General features: G+C 39.2%; 1 protein-coding gene across 4 annotated transcripts in view; it reads left to right on the top strand.

The window, feature by feature from the left end:
* GULP1 (GULP PTB domain containing engulfment adaptor 1) overlaps positions 1–20,377 on the top strand; it is a 145,668-nt gene that overhangs the window by 45,152 nt on the left and 80,139 nt on the right. The gene's annotated exons all lie outside the window — the stretch shown is intronic.

Raw genomic sequence — 20,377 nt, 5'->3', positions numbered from 1 at the left:
CCCCAGATGTGCTATATAAGTCCACTAGGACAAGTGTGGTTATTTATCTGGAGTTTTCAAAAAGACAGGTTGAAATGATTTGGAACATTTTGCTCTGAGGTGATGTCGAGCATATTGTACCTCACAGATTTTATAGCCTTCAGTAAATGCTGTTTATTGTCTTCAAAAACTGGCAAAACTTCTACTAAGCTATAATTATAAAGAAGCATCCTCCCTCTCTTTAAGGAAAAGGAAAAACTGAGTATTTAGGAAGAAGTTATACTGCATCCTGGGACTTTGACAATTTGAAATGTATTCTGAAAACTGAGTTTCTTACATGCTGTTTTGTGATTGTTGGTATTACTGAACCTGTGCAGGATTGCTTTGGGTATGTATAAGTGAGAAAGTACTGGCTTTGATTTTTGGCAACTGTCAGAGAACAGAACACAGCCAGGGTGCTTCCATGTCTTTCTCTGATAATTCAGTTGAAGAACCTCTCTGTGTGTGGTTTCTGCAATGACTGTGCCTTGAATATGAAGAGGGAGTTGCTGTAACTTTCTGCTGCACATCCAAGTCCTTTTGCTGACAGCTGCTCTGTAAATATAATTCCTGAAATATTGGTTACAGTGACTGTGAACAGTACAATATGAAGGGGTTTCTAAATAAATTTTGCTGGCAAGCAGCTGTGCCAACAGCTTCAGGCACTATGGGGTGAACAGCAAATAAGCAAAAAAAGGAGCAGAGCCGTTTGAGTCAGTGTAATCCCAGTTCCCCTGCTCCCTTTGATCTAACCTTGAACACTACATTAATGAGTGTTGCCTTCCAGAGTGTTCTATGACCTTTTCTCTTGTTCTGCTTTAATACAGAAAGCACAGTTGGGATGCTGTTACCATATTGTTACAAAAAAAGCCTGGGAGAGCCAAGTAAAAGTGGTTACACTTTTGTTTTATTAAACAGCCTTTGACTCTCAGAGTGAGGTGTCAATCTAGGTGCGAATTACACTCTTGTCTTCTGGGTCAGATCCTGTGTCAGTTGACAAGAAAATGTTAGAGTGGATGCTGTCTTTAAAACCTAAATTTGCAGAGGGGGAGGCTGAGAATTTGGAGCTTCTGTCTTCAGGGGAACAGGAGGTGCTCAGCTGTACAGTCTCAAGTAGGGTCACAAAGTCATGTGGAATAGTTAATGGTTTTATCTTCTGCCTGGAATATAAAACTCTTAATAAGCACAGTTGTAGCTTAGAAACAAAAATCCATTCATGAACAAGCTGAAATTCCTCCTCCTCTTCTTTTTGCAGCTTTTTTAGTAAAAATAATGGAGTGGTTGAGTATCACAGTGTGAGTGCAGCATTGGTGTGCTGAGTTCAGTTCTGTCATGATGATGAAATGGTACAGGATACATCTCACATCAGATCAAGGGAAAAAGCATCTTGCAGCTCCAGAACACACTCTCTTAGGCAAATTCCCTTCAGCATTTATGATCTGGGTATCCCAATAAAGGCATGATAGAAGCAAGTGAAACAGGCGAGCGTGATGCATTGGATAATTACTAAAACTGACTCATGTTTTGTTTGGCAGAGTAACAAAGCACTGAAGTTAAATCTTGTGTGGCAGTGTACAGCCTGCTGGGGAAGCTTTCTGATGTTTCAGCACTTGGTTTATGTCTAATAGTAACCTGTATCATTAGTTATACATTTGGGGTCTTGACCACTGGGTTGGTGAGGCAAGTGCCTGGATAGCTGAGCCTATCAGGAACTTGCTAGGTGAAATCATTTGGGATATTAGGATTCAAAGATAGTAAATTGTGCTTGGTAGCTCTGATTTTTTTCCCTGGTAGCGTAAACAGAATAATTAAGCACCTGATGCAATGTCCTGAAGCCTTTTTGCCTCCAATGTTCTTTTGCTTCTTGAATCAACAAAAAGTGCCTTTGCCTCAGATAAACTTTAGGCGAGAATGTAGGTATAGATTTGAGTAATGCTTGATCATGGGGCTTCAGAGGTTGAAGTTTACTATGATCTTTACTTTCTTACTGAATTGAGTCCACAATGGAAATCAGTTTCCCTTTCATAGATATCAAGTGCATGTGTGATTATAAAGTTTTAAAGATGACTAAAATAAAATAATAGTTCAGACTATGATGTAATATCAAGTCTGTAATTTGTCTTTTCACTTTTTCTTCTTGTGTTTCTATGAAGATGAAAAGGTGATCTAATGGTAAGAATTGCATGTTTGATAAGGAATTGGGTACTTGCAGATTTTATCACCTGTTCATTCATTGTACAGAGTAGGTATCAGGTTGTAATTATTATTGGTGGGCTCTGTGCTGTAGCTGAAAAGCCTTGGATATTAATGTTTCTCCAATTTGTGGTTAAAAACCTGTTTTGAAATCTTTGAATGCAAGAACTTAATCTTCTTGGTAACAACTGACTGCAAAAAAAAAAAAAAAAGAAAAAAGGTATATCAAACTGTAGGAAATTGTTAAATAATATGCTTGAGGCATTGGTTTCACCTGGCTTTACTTGCCATCTTGACTAATTGTATAGGAAAAAGGGAAAACATAATTAATTGGATTGATTTTGGTGAAACTCAGCTGAGAACTAATGAAAAAAACCCCTGTGGCAATTAATAGAGAAAATGGTACAGGGTGATGAAGGACTGCATAATATAAGTTCCTGGTGTTTTCCTTAAAGTGAATGGGGAAAAAAGCAGCCATGTCAGGGGAAGTGGGATGAAGTAGAGAAACAAGAAACGAAGGAAAAGAAATAGCAGGAATTCGTATTCCTCAGAAAGATAGTTTTTACACTAAGGCAGCACAAGATAAATCAGTGATAGGAGTATATAGAGGATGTAAAGTAATTTATTCCTTTAATGGATCTGGGAAATAATATTCCCTTGATGATAAGGTAAAATTCTAGGTCTTGATGTCTTGATACTTGAAAGTTAGGAGATCCAAGAAGATTGAAGGAAATTGTATAACTAAATAGCTCAGACTAAATCAACAAAAATATCAAGATTCAAACTAGGATGGCTTATTCAAACATTCAGTAAAGGGCATATTTTCAAATCCTCAATGCTTCACTAGAGGGGATTGAACTTCCTTATGCTGAAACAAGATATGGTACCATTTCTGCATATACATTTCCTACAAACTGTGGGAGTGCAGTATTCTTTTTTATTTTTCACTTTTATAGTTATGAAATTGCCAGTCAGTTTTTCCTTAAAGGACCAGGAGTTCTTTTCCTATTCTGCACTCATATTTAGTAGAGTTTATTTAAAAAGTGGTCAAGCTACTGCTCCGTGTGTTAGGTGGTTATTTATTTGGTGTAGGGCAGATGTGGAGGAGGAAATTATGTTGAAATATATGTATCATAATTCCTATTTGGAAATACAGTTCTATTGCTCACAGCATTTTAGTTTGATTTACACTTCTCCAGCAGAACTGTATTAAGTTACATGAAATATATTTACATTGAGCTGTTTGCATTACATTTCTTAAAATGAGATAACAATTACTGTGCTTTGATAATACTCTAGTTCAGAACTTAGATCTGTCATTGCTTCTTTTTATTCTGCTACATCAGAAACTATAAAGCAGCAGTAACAAAGGTTGAAAAATGTTGGCAAATGAGAGATCTGCTCCTCGTGAGAATTAGTGTCTGCTCTGTACCTTGGCAAGAAGTTGGAATGCTGGATGGTAAGCTGGTGAAATTGTTGCTGCGCAATGTTTTGCAGAAAAGGATTAAGCAAATATTTTAATTTTTTTCATGGTTGAGTAGAGGAAGTTTCTAATACTGGAGTAAATGACTCCAGTTGGATTTTTTGTTTTCTTTTCCGTATAAAATGCCTGTAAATAAGTCAGAGGTTCATAAACGTTGGTGGCTGGAGAGATGCTCATTTGTTTCCCCTATTAAACAGCATCCCTGACACAAGACCCACTGAGTGTATGTCAAAACTGAGTTTCTGACCCAAAGCTCTCTCAGTCCAAGCATCTGTGTTCCAGTAGCCCTGCTGCTGAATGAGAGAATAATGCTTGCAGGCATGACACTTACAAACTGGCTTTTCCTCTTTTTTTTCCTTTTTTATATCCCTCCCTTGTCCGCAGCTGATAACTCAGGGCTTCGACTGCAGGCACTGCTACAGCCCACTGGAGCTGCAGCCTCCCTGCTTCACTTCTCTGTAGTCTAGAGAGAAAGGCTTGCCTAGATAAAGGAAAGACAGCAGCTGTGAGTTTCCATTGATTGACTAGGGAAAAAAAGGGCAAAATTTGGGATTCTGCAGTGCTCTGGTGTATAAGAGTTTATAAAAGTGGCTGTAATATACTTGCGAAAAACATTAAATGCTTTAAATGATTTCTAAGTGTGGGCGGGGAACTAGGAGCCTCTGGAAAACTGAATATTTGTTTAGCTTTGTGAAAGGAAGGTGAGCTAAAACCATGTATCAATTTTTTTTATTGATCTTTAGCAAGGATAAGCAAAAGCCTTTGTTTAGCAATCTAGTGGTTAACAAAAACTTTCTCTTGGCTGGTTTATTTCAGTTGCTGCAATGTGCTCTATAGCAAGTGATTAATTTGGTTATAAATCCCCAAATCCATTGAAGTACCTCTCAAAGCATAGAGCTGAAGTTGGCTGAGGCTGTCTGGGAACGCTGCTGGCTTTCCCAAAGGTAGTGTTTGACAGGACCCCGGGATGGCTCTGGCAGGGATGTCACAGCCTCCGCACAGCACCCCCCTTACTCCCCTGCTGCTCCACACACATCACTCAGGTACAGCTCCTTCTTGAGCTCCTTGCAGCACCATGGTCAAGGGGGTATGCAAATACTGTATTTCAAGTAAAAGTTCCTTGGATTTTGGATTATTGCTGTGGCATTACCTTGTAGAAGGACTTCAGTTACTGCTGGTTTTCAGGAAGTCAGTTTATGTTTATGACTTGGTTGTTCATTTTTTTTGACAGCAGCAATTCCACATCTATGCCATGGTTGTTCTGGATTCACCTTCTAGCTCTGCACTCAGGACTTCCAGATGGGTTTGTCTTTCCCCAGTAAGGGGCAAAGCCAGACCCATTTACAGAAACTGTTGTTCATAAGACTCATTACCAGTCCACAGCACAGAATCATTTTGTAAACATAGACCTATTTGAAAAGATTTGTATAATATTCTTAGATACAAATTCTTTTGCTGATTTGCAGCAGGCCAATGTAGTGTGTGGAATTCTGAATTTTAAAGGCAAATCTGGTGTTATTAATAAAGGCTTTATTAAAAAAAAAAAAAGAGTCCTTGGGCTTTTAAAGGTATGTGTATTTCTGGTGTCCGTCATTTATTGAGTGAATGAAGCATGCATCATTGTAAAGTGAGAGCAGAAATTGCATAAAAATGCACAGACCAACACTACAGAAAACTTTAAGACCAGAGTTAATCACTGACATTTTCCAAGTCAGGTGCTGACCAGTGACAGAATCTAAAAATTCCAAAATAGCAGACAAGTTCTGACTTTCTGACTTCACTGTGGTAGAGTAAAGGGACAACTTTCAAAACCTCAGTGATTTTGTAGAGGGTTAGAGTTTATTTTTACTCTAGCAGTCATATATCAATAGCAAATGGTATGAGGTTCTGGCATGCATGACCTGGTTCAGCTGGGTAGCGCTATTGATTTGTTTTTGCAGTGCCTCTGCTTTAGTTAATTGTAACTTTGTTTTCTGATCCTTGATTAGCTCAGTGGTAAGTTGTCATTACAGCATTCAACTCCCTGAGGACATGATCTATAAGGCAGACTTTTCCAGTGGAGGGTCATGATTCAGCTAGTTTACACATAATTTAAACAGCAGTTGGCCTAATACCCTGAAGTGGAATTTGAGGTACTTGTAGTCCAAGAGTGTAATGCCATAAATTACTGTGTGTTAAGCACTCTTTAGAGACCTGCAGGAGAGGCCAGTGGGACGTGGAATGCCTCTTGTGTTCCTTTTTCAGCAGGCAAGTGAAGTTAAAATCTCAAGGAAGATTTAGAAAGCAGTTTCACTTAGAGTAAATCTGGCATTTAACGTTTCATTGGGAAAGGTTTGTTTCATCAGAGTTGCCATATTTGTTTGCCCAGATTCTGTATTTGGGTTTGTTTTAATGCCTATTCCAATAGTGATGGGCAGAATAAAAATGTCTTCATGTGCTTAGATTAAGCTAATGAACTCTGAATTTTGCACTTACTGGTGTTTTACATTTTGTATAAGTTCAGTGCAGAGCTGCCTCCAGTTACTTTAAACAATTTTTAAGATACAGGGATCTGTCTCTCCTATAGCATCTAAATGGTTTTGTCAAGCAGAGCTGATGTCTCACAATGCCTCTAGAGGCAGCAAATTGAGCATAAATGAGTTGAATTCATGTCTTTTCTCACTATTTTAGCACAACCTGTCTGTGGGCTGAAGTGTGACTGCCGCTGCACCTAAGAAGAGGCCATTATTTACTGAAAGATTTCTGATGTTCACAGAGGCTGGGATTTCCAGTTCAGTACCACAGCACACAGCAGGGTAGAAGGTGGCTGAGACAGTCCTGCTGCTCTTCTCCTTTCCAGTGTTTATTGTCAGACCTTACTTTTTGTAGTGTGTGATTGGAGAAAACTTCAGCACAGTTTTTTTGCAGGGCTTTTTGCTTTTTTTCCTACACATTTTCCTTACAGGACCTGTTTGTGCCAGTGCAGAAGGGCAGTGTGAGTAGGGGCAAATGTTTGGACAGAAGGCAGTGAGGAGCACAACTGTTCCAGGAGTGTGATAAATCAAATGCAAAGCTATTCCTGTGACTAATGAAAGAGTAACATCAGATCTGCAGTGTTTGGATGGCTGTGTTGCTGCAGAACGCCTTTCAGCCTGTGTGGTGGTGACTGTAACTTAAGTGTATTAGCAAAGTTTTTAAAGAAACAGAAGCTACCACCTTGATTGTTGGGTGTTTTTAAGTAGCTGAACTTTAATGTGATTGAGTCAAAACTGTACAAAACCTTCTCTGTCATAGGGTGATAACAAAAATGTTGGGTCATGGTTGAATATGGTTTTTCCCCTGAGGGTGGTTGGGAACTGGAACAGGCTCACCAGGGAAAAGCACTAAGCCTGGCTTCAAGTGGTTTTGGACAATTATCCCAGACACACAGTGAAATTCTTGGGGCTGTTCCATGCACGGCCAGAGTTGGACTAAATGATCCCTGTAGGTCTCTTCCAACTCAGGAAAAACATGAAGCAGTATGTTTTCATATGCAATATTAAGCATGTAAAACTAGTAAGTATGTACATTCAAAAGCTATCTTTCCCTTAAAGCGCTTTGAAAACTTTATGTAGGGAATGTGAATGGTGTTCTAAGTATGAGCAAGATGTATGAAGATGGTGTTCAAGTAGGTGGGCAGAGTTATTTACACGGTCTGGATTCTGAAAATCTTTCCTATAGATGTTTAAGGCTTCAAAACCAGTAGTGAAATCCAGTCTTAACTGCAAGGTATTTGCATGACTGGATTTTGGTTTTCTGTTCTTGTTGTGTGTGCTTGATTTTCTTGATTCGAAAATGAATTCTGCTTCTAGGGGACAGGAGTTTCAGTGTACCCATAAAGATCTGTGTGCTCCCTACTGTTCACCACAATGTGCGTGTATAAAGCTCTGTGTCTCTGCTTTGCTGTGTGTGCTGGGCTGCCCCCATCCCTGCTGTCTGTCTGCTGCTGGAACTCTGCCTCCCCAACTGCCAGGCTGGTTTTAGCACTGCTTTGTCTTGGTTCCTTTACTGCCTGTGGTGCGGGCAATGAGCCCGGCAAGGCTGCAGCCAAACGACTGGGAATGTAAAATGTCTTCCAGGTCTGCTTCAGTGCCTTACCTTGAGCTTCTTGCAGTCACCTTTCCTACAGGCATCCTGCCATTTGGGAGAGTCACTCCTTTTCACAGGGCCATTAAACTTCTGAGAGTTTGCAGGGGGTGAAGATTCTGCCACATCTCTAATTAATTTCTACTTGATAGGCAATTATCATTTTTTTAAACCTGCATCTAGTCTGCATTATGCTTATTTTTTGTTCAGCATTAGGCTTTAGCATCTCTTAAGGCCGGGCAGTTATATAATTTTGAAATATTTTTATCTCCAATGATCTGGTGTATTATTAAAATAACTGTGTGCACTGCAGTGCCTTTTGGCATAATATGTAAGGTCAAAATATAAGTATGCCCTTTTGTTTAAGGTACATTTGGGATGCAATTCTAGCTACTTTATCCCTTTTAACTTAAATCACCACAAGACAGCAGGCCTCTCCTATGGAAGAAAGGGCTTCATCAATATCTAGATGTGCTCTGTCATTCAGAAGTGTCAGCAACAGGGAATCTCCATGCTACAGTTGATAAAGCTTTTGGATGCCCTGCTGCATCTTTACAATTTGCTGTAATCAAGCAGTGTAGCCCAGCTGATGTTATGCAGGTCCCAAGGAATGAAATGATGTCCCAGCCATGTCCATTTCCAGGTGGAGATGTGTGTCAGAAGTGGTTGCCAAAAAAGGTTGTCAATAGTCTGAATACAGGTAATCAGAGACTAAAACAGCAAACAAACAAAAATCTGATGGATTTTGTTCCCATGTTTGTCTTCCTTCGCAGCTGCCCTCCCCAAACCACAAATGTTGTTGGCAGGGTGTTTGGAAGAAATTCCATCATGAGCCTGCTCAGTGATTGCTTGGGTTAATTCCATTCTCCTGCTGGTCCTGATCCTTGTTTTATTTTTTGCTCATTAGAAATACAGAGTGGCTTGCACTTCCTGCATTTATAGAGCTGCACTTTCTCCAGGAGTAAATAGACAAATCACAGTATCAGAGGCCACCTCAAACAGGTTTGTGAAACAGCTCTGTAGTGTTTTGTAGTGGAGGTGCAGACAGAGGAGTTTCACAGCTGCCCCTCTACCTAACCCCCAATCTGGTTTTTAACTGCAAGTCTCTTCCATATTTCTGAATCATGGCCAAGCCAATCCACCTGTGGTCAGCAGCTCAGTGGCTGTGCACTGCAGATATTATTTATAAGGAATTTTTTTTTTTGGTCTGACACTGGTTAAATGATACGTTAAATTGAGAAATTAATTCTCAACTTTCAAATGCAACCTGTTGCCACTTGTTATTTTCATTTATAAATTATTTTTAAGATCTCTCTCCCCACAGTTAACATTCCTAGCAAGCATAGAGAGGGTTTTATTTTTTCCTGTCCTTTAGGAAAAAATGAACTGAAGTCTTTTATTTGCTGCTCTTGAGAGAGGGGAAATAATTACATTTTGTAACTCTCTTTGGTATGAAAACACAAAATATTCTTATTAAGACTGAAGGTACTGTCTTGTAATTTGTCTTTTATTTATCCTCCCATAGTTGATGTATTTGGTCTTATATTTATAAATAACTGCATGTAATTTACTCTCAGAACTGGAAAATTTCTCATTTGTTTATTATGTCAATCCAGGTTTTGAGGCTATTTTATTCTTTTATAGACAGAAGAGATTCTAACCAAATTTAAACAAAGGTTCCTATTAGGTATTGCAGCAGTGAAGTGCCCTTGCCCCCCTTTGGGTGCTTCCTTTCTGTAGGAAGTTGCTGCTTCATGCTCAGCTTTAGCAGTTGTACTGCAGGAGTGGGAGGACTGGAGCCCCTCAAAGCATATTCAAGGGCCTGGATCTATAGGAACTGATGTTTCCACAGTTCTGTAAGCTTATTTTCTGATTTTTATTAGCTTGTTTGGTATTTGGGACACTTACACCTGCTCCTGGAGTGGAAGTACAAAGGCCAGCTAGACTTACAAATGTTTGAAAACCAATGTGAGCTAATGTGTGGGTGTTTTGAGAGTAAGTCTCTACTTTGAAAACTCAAAAACTTGATAAATGATTTAGCGATGAATAAAACTTTACTTAATTTCTTCTCTAAACATAGGTGCACTTTAAAACATCCATATTTTGCATTTTTAAATTACTGTGGGATTTGAGATGAAGATGGAAAACCCTACCAAAGGAGAATTCTAAATAAATGTAAGTTTAATACATCTAAATTTAACCCAAAATCTACTTTGACAGGAACATTAAAGTTTTGGTGTGTTAAAAAAATCCCCTAAATTAAAGGATATCAGACCTGAATACCCAAATAAGTCATGTTTCAATGATGCAGAATAATAGAAAATAAAGACTTGCTGTGTTACAGTTTTTTTACACTAAGACATTAAAAAAAAATTGCAATGTCTCTCTGAACTTTGTCACACCGATAATAAAAGCATTTTGAAAAGAAAAAAAAAAGATTAAAAAATCAGGAACATGAAAACTAACAGTATTTAAAATGAAATTTTTAGCTTCTGCTTTGAGGTTCATGGCTCTGTGGTGGCAAGTAGGGACTCTGTCACAGGCCCCCTTCCTCATTCTGCCTGCATCCCTTGCATTTTGAGCAGGTTTTATTTTCCTGGGTGAATTTAATGCTTTTTGCAGACTTACTGCTCTGACAGGAACTCTCTGGCACGTCCATTATCATGTGCTTTCTCTGCCATAGTGGACATTAATATGCAAGGTCCTTTAAAAAGCATTTGTGGCAGAGTGCTCCTGCACCTTTGGCAGCAGTGTCAGCAGCTCAGGGTGTGGTGACAGCCCGAGGGGTGGCTGCTGTGTGACAGAGCTCTCTGCCACCTTTAAATAACTGCCATGGCTCGATGCTTTTGCAATTTTCTCTCACTGAGGCACTGTGTGTTTGAATTGCCATTCACACAACGTTCCAACAGATCCCTGAGCAAGTGTTCATCTAAAACTGCCAGTCTTAAAACTCCATTTATTCTTCCCTTCCTCTGAGGAGTTCAAAATTAAAACATGCCTCTGAATATTCTTCTGCACTTCTTGATTGTTCTACTCTGTGAGTGTTCACTCAAAACACAGAGTGTGTTTCCAGCTGTTGGCTTCCCAGCGCCTGATTTTGCATTTTTCTACATGCTGGTGAATCTGATCTCTCCAGTGTTCTATCCTTGAGTGCTAAACGGTGGCAGAAATGTCTTCTCCTGAACATCAGCCTGCGTCTCTGCCCTCCCATCTCTAAAATGAAAGTGAGCTATGAAGGGGGCAAGCTTTTATTATGTGATTAAAGAAGGTGTCAAATACTGTGATAATGGCAGCTCTGTGGATATTTAAGAACTGATAGCTAAGCCAGGTGATTTTCTAGTAAGTCAATTGCTATTCACCCTGTTATGAATTGAAGCAAACTCCAATAAGCTTAGTCCAATTGGAATTTATTAATTACAGCAAGCAAGGCATAAGCAAAATCAGCGCTGGGCGACAGGGGAGCCTCCGCTCGCCAAGGACTGCCGCACCCACTGTTCGATCCAGTCTAACTTTTATACTGTATCTCTTCTCGTTGGGGTCGTGTCCAGAAAGTACTCTGCCCACGTGTCTTCTTGGTGCTAAGGGGTCCTCCTCTGCTGGGAGTCGTCTGATGAAGGCTGCTAGTCTTCCTCAGTCGTCCTCTGGTCGACTTCTCCTTATTTAGTGGTCATGCCTAAAATTCTAGAACTTATGGTTTATTGAGCAAGAATTTATTAAACAAGAATATTTTAAGCAAGCATTTATTAAGCAAGAATATACTTGTGATTGTATGCGGTTTTGGTTACACGTGGTTTTAGGTCTAAGTGTTTTATTCCCTCTATCTTTAGCCCTTTAGTGAACAGAACATGAACAAAACGCACCAGGTTCCACCACAACCCTACAGAAATGATTTACTGCAGTTTAGAGAATTTCTGTTAATCAGATAAACCACTTAATTGCAGTGATAATGGCTTACTGACAAGTACAAGATAAAACATGGAATTTTAACCTTGAGTCAAAGTGGCAATTAGATACATATTTAAAGGCAAGTCTATAATTTTAATTTCTTTGCTTTGGAGAGTGGATCTCATTGTTTGTAAAAATATCCCTTACTGATAACATGATAAGACTGACTTTTTATTTGCCAATAACACCAGACTGTTTTTTTAAACACCTTGGACTGCACTCATGGTCATCCTCTGTGCTCACATTTGGATGCTGCTGGGTAGGTATCTTTTATACAGCAGAAATCCAGCTTATTAACTCTTGCGGATGAGGATGCTCAGATCTCTGGCTAGCAGTCTACTGAATAAAGATAGTTCAAAAAATTAACTTTTTCAACAAGGGGAAGTAGCAGTGTCTGCCAGCAACTTTCCATTTATCACCAAGGAAATTCTATGTCATTTGGTTACTGACTTTTTGAGCCTTGAAAATGTACCAATTTGAAACTATCATAATACAGAGAAGTAAAAACAAGTATCAAAGGGTGATTCTTTGTATGAGTTGAAAAAAAAAAATTTTGACTTGGAGAGGAAAAGTGCAGATCTTCTAATGCAATGAAATATTGATTTATGATTTTGATCAGCATGTTGTAAGGAATACTCCCAAAACAGGCAGATCAATAGATGTAAATGTCACAAGTGAGGTTGCTCATGACCCTGAGCAAAGCAAAGATTTGTTTTCATGTGAATGAATATTCAGTGCTGGAAACCTTAGTGTAGTGCTGGAATACAGCTATATACAAAAAAACCCAAAACCCCCTGTTTAGTGTGAGCTGTGAGATAGAGTTGAAGGTGTTATGTGGGTGAGAATTCAGGGCAGAACTGTGTATCTCGTGAAGCATAACCTAAGAGAGGATACTCAGCTAACTTTTACTAGATTTTCCATGTGTTTGGTCCCTTTTGCCTTAGCCAAAAAAGCAGAAAAGAAAACTTTCAAAGGTGCCATCCTTTTGCCAGGAAGCTTTGTAACAGGGCAAGCCTCTACTTGTATCACATATTCAAACCAGTCTGCAAGATCTTTATCTTGCTCATGTTTTAAATAACTCAGTGGCAGCAAGATAGTGACTTAATATCATAAAATAGTGATAAAACCACAATTAATCCAAAACTGCCACAAATAGGTGAAGAAAGTGGAATAATAAATATATGCTTGTTTCCTAAAGCAGATAGTTGAGCAGATTTGAAGGTATGGTGGTGAATTGCTCCTCCTTTTTTTTCAGGCTTTTGGAGGAAAAGCTCTTGGTTTTAAATTTCTTAGATGAAAAATAAGAGTATCATTTGTCCAGGACCTTGCATGAGTGAGTGCCCTGTTCATAGAGCAGCAGCAGGGAATATGAGCTGCCCTCAATATCAAACAGATTCGTTTCAGTTTGGATGGTCAGCTAAGACCATTTGAAAGATGGAATACCTATTTCTGTCAAGGAAGGCATAGCATGTCACAGTTGTAAACAAAGTGAAATAAAAGGAGTGGAGGTTTGGCAGAGAGATGGGTGGGGAATTACCATCCACAAATACCCTGTAGTACCTTAAGGCTCCAGTACTCCCAGCCTCCAACATTGCTCCCTCCTCCGTTTCTTTTCATTTTATCAAGGCATGGATTTTCACAGCTAATTTTCTCTAGCTTAAATAATGCTTTCTGCTTTCAGTTTGCAAGGAAACTGCTAATTAGTCACTTTTATTTTAATCTCTCCCTCCCCCCCCCCCAATATTTCTTCATGTTTTTTTTCTTTATATTTAGAAATTTGTGTTGCAGTTTACATTGGTATTTACACTGAGGTTTCTATCTTCAAGAAAGAAGGTTTTTCTCAGGTGATCTCAATGCTGTTGTTCTTTGGCTGCCTCTTTTTTTTTGTTTTAAAAGCAGAGTCCAAGATGAAAGAATTCAGTAGCAGTCCTTTTTGTCCACCTGCAGGAGACAGAGGAGAGTGCACATTTATGTATGTGCCTATGTAGCAATTTCCAGAGAAGAAGGAGCTCTGCTTCAGTTTTCTTGCATACATTTGCTATTAAAATACAATAGGTTTTAGACAAGTGTGGAAAAATATAGGTAAAGATTTGATGTCTTTGAGCAGGATATTTATAACACTGGCCCTGTTTAAGAAATCCTCATATGTTTCTGCATCTCTCAATTATTATCTTTGTGCTCATTTTTTACCAAAAAAAAATTGCAACTGCAGTAGAAGATTGTTTAGGATGGTAATTTCACACAAGCTTAGTTTTTTTCAGTACTCCTAGCTATTTCTTTTGAAATGAACTGTGAAATGCATAGATACCAGAAGAAATGCACAGCTTGCTCTCTTGAATTGTCATTATTTGACTGTAAAGCAACATTAGAGGCTTTTGGAAAAGCAGTATTGACACAGTGTCTGTGAAGCTGTGTTTGTGTACAAATCCAAAACATCAAGTAATTGAATTTTCTTTGGTGACTGCTAGTAATACTTGCATGTGATTGTCCTGGAAGCAACTTAAGGAGTCTGAACAGTTATTTGTGATTCATAAATTCAGCAATGCTGAATTCAGTATGCTGTTGGGGATGGAGTAGGGGAGATGTGCATTTGGTTTGGTGTAATTGTGGGATGCAGGCTGAAGTTTCATGATAATGGTGCTGCTTTTGTTTCATCAGCTGATTCCTAGGCCTAGCTTTTGACAAAAGCATTTTCTCGAGTGCATGAGTGCACTTTGTGTTCTGTGGTTTCCCCCTCGAACACAGAGTTGATAACTGTGTGGGAGAAGATTCTGTCTGGCTGTGTGTTACTGGGTATCATGAAGGAGTCAGTGGTGCTGTTGGAGCTGTGCTGTAAATGCAGAGCACAGCTGTTAGCCCTGAGCTGTGCTTCCCAAGGAAATCAGGCAACCCTGGGTGCTCAGGTGCCTTGTGCCAGCCGGTAGGGACAGATGTTAAAGATCTGAACAGTGTTTAAGTTCAGCTAGCCTGCAGTGTTCACCTGCACAAGCAGATTTGAGAATCTCACTCTAAAGGCATTGATACACCGTTGTTGGGGAAGATGAAACAAGAAAGCCTTACAAATATGATTGCCTGGCAAAAGATTTTGAAAATATAGAAACTATAAGCGAGATTGAAATAAAAGCAAGCTTTAACATCCCTTAGTTACTAAACAACAAGAAAACAATGGTGTAGCCAACTGAAAGTAATCCCCTTTTAATGAAACAATACCCTCTGCAAGCAAGCAAGTCCAAGAGTCAGAGCAGACCCTGCCAGCTTAGCAGAAGGAGTCCGAAGAGTAAGTTTTAGAGTTTAAAATGTAGCACAATATGGTAATGTAGTGATTCTTATAAGCTGTATGTAAATGCTATAAGATTTGTATACTGTACTAGATTGGTTAGTGAGAATCAAAATATTCAACACAAAAGATAATTTATTGTATTGTAACGGGAAATTCGCTCTCTTATGCTCTTGCTTTTGCTCTTGTTCTCTTGCTTTTACTCTTGCTCTTAGCTCTTGCCTTTTTACGTTATTACCCTCTCATCCTTTCTCTTCTCTCGGGCCTGCTCCGAGCTGCAGCTGGCAGCTCCCAGCAGGGCCCTGTACCCACGCCCTTTGCAATAAACCACAAGTTCCACGACTTGGCTTCAGAGATCTCTCGCGTCCGTCCCGACCGTGCTACCCCCAGTCACGCCTACACACCGTGAATTCACACAGTGAGTTCTTGAAGCCTTGGTAGTGAAGCTTAAGTTTATCAGACACCTGAGCTGCTGCAAAATGATTATAGTTTTGCTTCCGTGTTTGCAGATTTAGTCACTGTACCCAGAGCTGTAGACCAGACCTGGTATTTCAGAGCTGTAAAAAAAAAAAAGGAAAGTGAAATGCCTGGCACAGGCATTTAAGGTACTCAGTATGAAACTCTGGCAAGGGTCCATTTCCATTTTTTTTAACATTGTGCTTCCAAACTTTGAGGTTTGGCGTTTTCTGATTTTGTTTTGTGTTGTTTTGGGGTTTTACCCCTTTTCTGCCTGTGGTCCCACTTCCCCCAGGTTTCAGGAGGGTAACTTAAAAATTCCTTTCTTTGAAAACATAGCAGGTGTTAGTACCCACTTTTCACATCCCTCTTCTTTTACATCCACTCATTAAGTTATGGACTCTGCCACAGAATGTGATGTTAGCAGGTGCCTCAATTACCTCCCAACACTTTGGAGGATGATTCTGGATTTCTTTCTCTCCTCTGGTGCTGGATGTTCAGCCCAGACCAGTGCCTGCCTGGAGACAGAGCTGCTGTGGGGAGTGGTTCAATATGCTTGTGGAGGGTGGGACGAGGCAGTCTTTCCTTACCAAATATTGAAGTTGCCTTGCTGAGGGTTTTAAACCATGTGAAGCTGAGCAAACTGTGAACATGACTTGCAGCACGTTTCAACCACATGGATGTTAATTGGAGCAGGGACTGGAACTGTCCCAGTCCCCAGCAGCCAGTACCATTCTGTGTGTGATGTGATCAGTGTTTCAGTCTAAACCTGATAGTCTCTCATGTTTTCAAAAACTTACACATTCTCCTTGTCCCAGCTGTAACAAGACACACCTAGCACTTGCTAGCTTAGAAACTCCTATGTATTAGTCTAGATTTCAGTACTTTCCAGCAAATTACTAGGATGGATCACTTGCCAAAATATTCAAATAAGATTAGTAATGACTGTAATAGTGTGCAAAACCTGAATGTTTCTCCTGAATAGCCACTGTAATGAACTATTTGAATATACACTCGATCTGAAAGACAGAGGTGAGGAGATTAATTTGTCATAAATATGATTTTGGTTCCCATGCTTTTGTGTCAATTGCATATCTTTTCTTTTAACTTCATACCACCACCTTACCAAAATGGCTGGATTCTTCAGACTATATTCAGATGACCTAAAGGAATGTAAAGTGATAAATCCTAAAAACCAATGTAATAATCTTTTTTACAAGATACTCCCTCTGAGATTCATTTAGTACAAGTGAGAAAATGGATATTACCAACTTTTCTCAATTTTGAAAACTGTTGAAATCACTTAATAAAGCCCATCTGATCTGTACAAATAAAACTTAATACTGTCCTTGAGACTAACCAGTTAAAGTGAGGAATCTGAATGCATTAATATTAATGAGAAATCTATTGATTTTTAAAGTAAGAGATTGTGTTCAGTATCATGGATTTTAATTCTTTGTGGAGTGACTGACACTTCTTAAACTCTTGTTAAGTGAATATCATTGTTTCATAAGTATGTAATATGTTCATAAATTGATGATGAGAAACTAAATTATTAGACATTTTTACGATAGTGATTTTTTTTCATCATATAACCTTTAGCCTTGTAGCTAAATGCTGGTAGGAACTGGACTGTAAAGGACAAGAAAGCCAGCATATATAGCCTGCATAGAAGTCTGTATGCTTAGGGCTCTGGTTCTCCTTTGAGGGATAGCTGTGGGACCAGAGACCCCAAACTAAAGCATGGACTTTAAGTCCTGCAGATAAATTAGATTTAAATAATGATGAGGTATTGTAATCCTCATTTCCATAAGAGGATGATCTCTGCTAATTTTGTATTGATCTTTTACTTTTAAAAACATACCTGAATAAAAACTAAAGCCCAAAACCTTTTGTAATTAGAAGAAAAAACCCAAACTGATTTCAGAGACTGAGGAAACCATTTGGAATGGCATAGTTCAGATCCCTTGAGGAAAAGGTGATTACATTTTTCATTTTGCATTTATAATAAATTAGAATGAGCCTGTTGAGAGGACTGTCACAAAAAAAATATCTAGTGTGTGCTGCACCAGAGTAACGAAAATACAGGAGCATGTGTGGAGAGATGGAGGCACATCTCTTCTCATTCTTCTCTTGCAGGTTGTTCCCTGGTACCTACCCAGAATTTTCCTGGTTGTTTTTGTCTAAACAGACATCGGGGGCTTTCTCTTCATCTTAATCATCTTTGGAACATCAGTAATCAGCTTTGGAACTTAGTTAAGGTTAATGCATATTGAGGGAAGCACATGAAGGGCTCTTCTGGGACCTGTTGAGCACATGTGCACAATGGTATGTCTGGTGCACTTGTCAGGATTGGCCAAGTATGCTTTGGTAGAAAAGAAAAATGATGTCTTTTGTTAAAATCTCGTGCCTCTATAACAGATCTGCTAAATATGGGGAGTGTTTACTCTAAGTGGATCTAAACCTATTTCTGAAATTAGTGTGCTTTGTTTGGAGATTGATTTTCAGAACAATAATGAGTCTTTTGGTCTCTGCCTTTTCTGTCAGCAGCACTTTTTGCAATGTGATTACAAAAATGCAATGAATGCATGAATGTAACTGGAAAAAATTCAGAAGGTTAACAAAAATTTGCTGCTGTTTTGAGACCTGAAAGTTTCAAATACATTCCCCCCTCCTTAAAGAAAATAAAAGGGTGCGTTTGAAAATCATCTGCCAGCAACTAAATAAATAGCTTCCCCAGGTTGCTGTAGAGCAATCAGCTCTTCCAGAGGGGAAAAAACAGTGATGCCAGCATGGAAGTAACCATACTCTGTGTCAAGGAATACCTTTATTTGACTGTGTCTGTCTATTCAAGCCAGGACTGCGTGTCAAATTCTGAAAAATTACTCCTCCTGTGGGTCAAAATCTCAGGTATCCAGTAATCCCTTCCACCAGAACTGGTTTGTTTTTAAGAGCTGTTCTGTGTTTACCTGTCTGTGGTAGACCCCAGTGATGAACTCTGTTGCTGTTCAAAACAGAGCACTCACAAAGCTCCCCAGGTGCTCAATCATCCACCTGAAAGTAGTGGGACAAGCAGAAATCTTGTTGTGATTCCATCTAGCTGATCAAATGGCTAATGGGATGTGAAATACAGAATACTCTTGTCTGCAAGATGTTTGCCATCTGTCTGTCCTTTGGGAGCAGATGAACGTGTCTGAGCTCTTTGGGAGAGAGCACACATAAAGCCTTTCTGCTGGCTCTGAGCATCTGACATTTTTAAGTTCTTCTACAGTGGAGGAAGAATTAGGCTGACAAGCCTGAAATTCTTCACATCTGACTCACTGGTGCTTGTGGGCTGTGGAAAAAGAAAGCTCCTCTCTCATATCTTGTTATGGTTATTTTGTCATAATGAACCAAATAATAGAAAATAGAAATAATAGAACTGGTTTCTGAAGAAGAGGATGTACTTGTGTTTGCAATGACTCTTTCTGTTTGGACAGTGTAAACTTCAGTTTGTTCAGTGAGTCATGTAATCCACTAATATGTATCAGCATAATTATGCATAATAAAAAAAATTATTACTTACCAGTAAATATGCTGAAAAGTGCAATATTTTTTCAAATTACATTGTTCCTAACACTTTAAAAGACACCCAGAGAGCTATTTTTGTGGAACAAGTACATTTTCTATTTGTCTGGGGTTTTTTAAGGTCGTTCCATTATCAACTTGTCTGAGGATTTATTGGTGCTCGTAAAGATTATAAACACATTTTCTTCATAGTTCTATATCAATACTGAAGTTTATTCTTTTTATACTTATTGATGTTGATAGTTCTTCTTGCTGTAAAACAAAAGTTAGTGATAACCTTGCCTAAGGAATTGTTTTTGCTGTCAGCTGAGTGATTTCCCCTTGTCCCCGCTTTACTCATCTTTATTTTCATTTTTTTTTCTCATTGAAAGGAACAGATTATTTTAGAAAATGGAACAGTAAAAAATCACCTAGAAAGGTTTTGTGAAAACTGCTATGAAATGCATGATTTTCATGTAGATTTTCTGCTTCTTGGCCTCTCTTTGATATTGATGTTTATAGCAAAACACTACTGTCTCCTTGTCCTTGGTTTCTGCGAATAGTTTTTGGCAGATCTCCTTTTTGAGAAATGCTTTACCTGTAGTCTGAAAGACTCCTTGCTGTGGGCTGGAAAGCACTTGCCACAGCAGTACTAGACTTGTACTGCTTGAGAGAGGAGAAGAAAAATATAGGGCATGTGTGACTCCTGTACTTTCCTGGTGGTTTTAGGAGCTTGGGGAGAGCAGGGTGGTCTCAGTCAGACCACAGGAGGGTCTTCAGCCTTCAGATTGGGCTGCTCCTGCCCAGTCCACTCACAGAAGGAAAACCAGTATGTTGGAAGGTGAGCTCTTTTCTAGGGCTGTGGCTTCCTGCTGTTTTGGTGTTTGTCCAGATCATTTCTGTCCTCTCTCTACTCACACGAGGTGAGCCCCAGTGACACCTCTGGGCACTTCACTCACACCCTGCAGGCTCGAAGGCCAGCAGAGCTGTCTGGGCTCTGTCCCATGGGGAATTCTGTCATCTCAACAGCAGTGCCTGCTTTGGTGGTGGGAAGATGGGAACTATAGATAGAAGACCAGCTCTTTAACAGTCTGTCCTGCCCTATCCTCTGCAAAGCTGAAAAACTGCAAGAAGTAATTTTGTATTTCTGCAGATTCACTTTCGGGAGGAATGTATGGCTGCCACTTGGCTCTGGCTAATGAATGTCTTTGAAAATGTGGTGATGAATAAAACCTGGAAAGTAAAGTTTTCTGGTGACTGATTGTTTTCCTTTATATTCCATTTGTGCTTCTGTGAATTGTAAAGAACAAGTGTAATCAAAGAACTTTATTTGACAGAAAGATTTTCAATTTTGG

The sequence above is a fragment of the Haemorhous mexicanus genome, chromosome 8 (genome assembly GCF_027477595.1).
Source record: "Haemorhous mexicanus isolate bHaeMex1 chromosome 8, bHaeMex1.pri, whole genome shotgun sequence".
Lineage (NCBI taxonomy): Eukaryota > Metazoa > Chordata > Aves > Passeriformes > Fringillidae > Haemorhous > Haemorhous mexicanus.
Note: the sequence above shows the minus strand (reverse complement) of the source record. Positions and strands in the feature narration are given on the sequence as shown.